Raw genomic sequence first — 3,836 nt, 5'->3', positions numbered from 1 at the left:
CACGGCTCTTCGTACACTGTGACTGTCAGTATGCTGCTGCATCTCTCGCTTCGCCATCAGCTGTACAGCCAGCAGTCATCATTAGAAGCCCAGATACGGATGTATTTATTATTGGTGTGGCTAAAGCTCACATGATTGAGGCCGAACTTCTCTTTCACACTGACAGAGGAAACAACAAACGTAGGCCTACATTGAATTTGAGTGCCATACAAAACCATCGTGGACGTGAGGTAACAGATGCCCTCATCGGACTACATTGCTTCACAGGTTGTGATTCGGTGAGCTCCTTCTACGGCAAGTCAAAGAAAAAAACTATGAAAATGATGCGTGAATCTACAGACTTTCAAGAAGCATTCAAACAGCTTGGAAGCTCATTCACCATTAGTGCGGCAGATACGTGAAATAATTGTGCATTTTGTGGTAAAAGCACCAAATTTGGTACAGACAGTGCTTAATATATAATTAACAAATTTAGATATCGTGCCAAGCTCAATTTTTTCCCTGGGGCCTACAAATAGCAAATTCCAAGATGGCCGCTATCCGATTCCGAATATCTTAAAAATGACATATCTTTGTGACAAAATATCGTGCAAACATGAATAAAGTGTCATTTTCTATGTTTTCATACATGCTGAATCTATTCCAACCACAAACGAGTTGATAAAATGCACCTATTTGCGTAAATCCAAAATGGCCGCCGTGGCTATTCGCCCAAAATGGGAAATCAGCAATAACTTTTGATAGAATCCAGCTGGGGCGATGATTTTAGTGTCTACACATAGGTTTTCCCATGTGAGGACTACAATGGAAGTATAAAAAATTATGTAGCAACAATAATCCAACATACACACTGAATCCAATTAAAATGATAAAATGCACCAAAACTAATGAAATGGTCGATTGTATGATTAAATCCAACAATACAACAGACCAACAAAGTAATATACCATCATAGACCAGATGTTTTATACGGCACAACCAAATAACTGATTGATCCTGTCGGTAATATAATATATACATTATCAAGAGCTAATAATACCTATATAAAATATAATATATACCTATAAATAATACCTAGGTATTATTAGCTCTTGACATTATTGTGCATGTTCATAGTAAACAAGAGTTGGCTAACTTGTTTGGGATCACATCTGGTAGGATCATTAAACGTCATTGTGTTCACAGTTACCGCTGCAGCGGCAAAGTGACGTGCATTGCAAATCGGCCTTGACGCACTTGCAGTGTCCCCTGCACCCTTTCTGGCAACCACATCGGAGAAGCCCCGAACAGGATTCTTCTGCTGGTAGTAGTGTCCATAGTGGTTCCCATCCTCGTGATGGGTATACGCGCGTCTTTCTCCAGCCCCAAAACTCTGGTGAGGGAATATCTGGGGAACAGATATGCGCCTGTCCCCACACATATCCGCACTGATGTATGGCCCGTTTCGTGTGTTGCAACAGGGCTGCACGAGTTGGTGGTATGGCATCGATGGACCTGCCTTTGCCAGCAAAGATATATGTTTCCTTGCAAGGTCAACACTGGTTTCTGTTGAAGTTCTGTCATACAGTAAAATGACGTACGACTCGATCACCTTCATGCAATCTTCGTTGAAGCTCGCTGGTGTGGTGGATAGTGCAGGGAAGACTGGTGTGAGTTCGTCAAATTACTTCCAGATGTCAAAAGCAGTTTTCTTCCCTCGACCAGCAAACAATGACACGGTATCGCAGCCACTGAAGGCGTGAAACACAGGAAGTGCCGGGTCTTCTCTTCTCCAAGCGATGCTGCAATGTCGTGAGCAGGAATGTATCTGAGGTGTTGTCTAGTACCAAATGCGACCAGACCTCTGGCTTTCTCGCTCTAGCGCTCTCTCGCTCTCTCTTTCTATGTCTCTCTCTCTCTCTCTCTCTCTCTCTTCTCTTCTTCTCGTTCTCTTCCTCTCACTCTCTCTCCCTTCCTGCTGTCTCTCTCTCGCAGCGCGCGCTCCTGTCCTCTACTCGCTCCTCTCTCGTTCTCTGCTTTCTCGTTCGCTCTCTACTCTCTCCTCTCTTCTCCTCTTTCTCTTTCGTCTCTCTCTCTCTCTCTCTCTCGTTCTCCTTTCGCTCTTCTCTCGCCTCTCTATTCTCTTTCTCTCCTCTCTCTTGCTCTCTCTCTATTCTTTCTCTCTCTCTCTCTCTCTCCTCTCTCTTCACATCATCATCTTCTCGTCTCTCGCTCGCGCTCTTCTGTCACTCTCGATCTCTGTCTCTCTCGCTCTCTCCTTCTCTTTCGCTCTCTCCTCCTCTTCTCCCTCTCTCTCTCTCTCTCTTTCTCTTTCCGCTCTCGTCTCTTCTCGCTTTTTCTCTCTTCCTCTCTCTTCTCCTCTCGTCTCATCATCGTTTCTCTCACCCCTGTCCTGCTCGTTCTTTTTTCTCTTTCTTTCTCTCTGTCCCTCTTTCTCGCGCGCGCTCTCTCACTCTATACTCTCTCGTCGCGCGCTGCTCTGTCTCTCGTCGCTCGCTCCCCTCGCGCCGCGCTCTTTCCTCTCTCTCTCTCTCTCTCTCTCTCTCTCTCTCTATCTATTTTCCCCTCTCGCTCACCGTCGTGTCGCCGCCGTCTCCTCTCTCTCCTCTCTCCTCCCCCTCTTCTCTCTCTCTCTCCCCTCTCTCACCTCTTCTCTCTCCCTCGTCTCCCTCTCTGTCCGCTCCTCTTCTCTCTCTTATACTTCCTCTCTCTCTCTGTCTCTCTTCTTCTTTCTCCGCTCTTTCTTCTTTATCCTCTGTCACTCTGGTCTCGCTCTCTCGCCGCGCGGATCATCTGCCGCTCTCTCTCTTTCCTCCTCTCCTCATCTCTCTCTCTCCTCTGTTCTCTCTCCTCTTCTCTCGTCTCCGTCGACCTCTCTCATTTCTCATCTCGTTCTATCTCCCGCGATGATCGCTCTCTCTAGTCTCGCTTCTCCTCTCTTCTCTAATCTCTATCTTTCTCTTTCCTTTGCTCCTTCTTTGTCTTTCATCTGTTCTCTCCTCTCTCTCTGGCTGTGCTCTCTTCTGTGTCTCTCTCTCTCTCAACTCCTCTCTCTCATCTCTCGATCNGACGCGCACGCGGGCACACATGCACACAACACACGAGAACAAATTAGCACACATAAAAATAAAATATTTAGGGTCGGGTGAAACGACAATGGTGGCTCGAACGACTGAATACACAGTTACTGATTAAATAACTCCAAACTAGCGCATATATACGTGTCGGAGGCAGCACCATCAATAACCGGCGTCTCCCTCTATACAGACAGATCTGCGGTATATCGAGTTGAGGTATAATGCAATAAATCTACAGGTTGACTATTAGTAATATAATATTGAGTAGTTGGGAGCAGAAGAAATAAACGGCTTACCTTCGTGTCATTCCAAATGAGGTTGAGTCGATAACCGGGTAAGATATCCGACCGGTTGTTAATTCTCTCCAGTGCCATGTCAATGACGATTTTAAACGCTTCTCCTGCCGGGAAGTATCCCTCCATAGGCAGCAGAGCCATGACGTAAATGTCATTAGCGTCACGGGAAGAATTAGTCAGCGATGCCGACAGGATGGCCGGCAAGAGAGTACCGACGATCGCTAAGCAGAGTAACACTTCCATATCTCTGTAAATAGTCAATTACATAGCGATACCACTGTTCGCGGAGTGCGAACGAACATGACGGGAAAGAGGTGCCTTTTGTGCATTCTGAAACATAAAAATTCTAAATGTACCTATCTATCTATCCATCCAACTTTCTATCTATCTATCTATCTATCTATCTATCTATCTATCTATCTATCTATCTATCTATCTATCTATCTATCTATCTATCTATATA

The sequence above is a fragment of the Priapulus caudatus genome, unplaced genomic scaffold (genome assembly GCF_000485595.1).
Source record: "Priapulus caudatus unplaced genomic scaffold, Priapulus_caudatus-5.0.1 Scaffold191, whole genome shotgun sequence".
NCBI classification, from domain to species: Eukaryota; Metazoa; Priapulida; class Priapulimorpha; order Priapulimorphida; family Priapulidae; genus Priapulus; species Priapulus caudatus.
Note: the sequence above shows the minus strand (reverse complement) of the source record.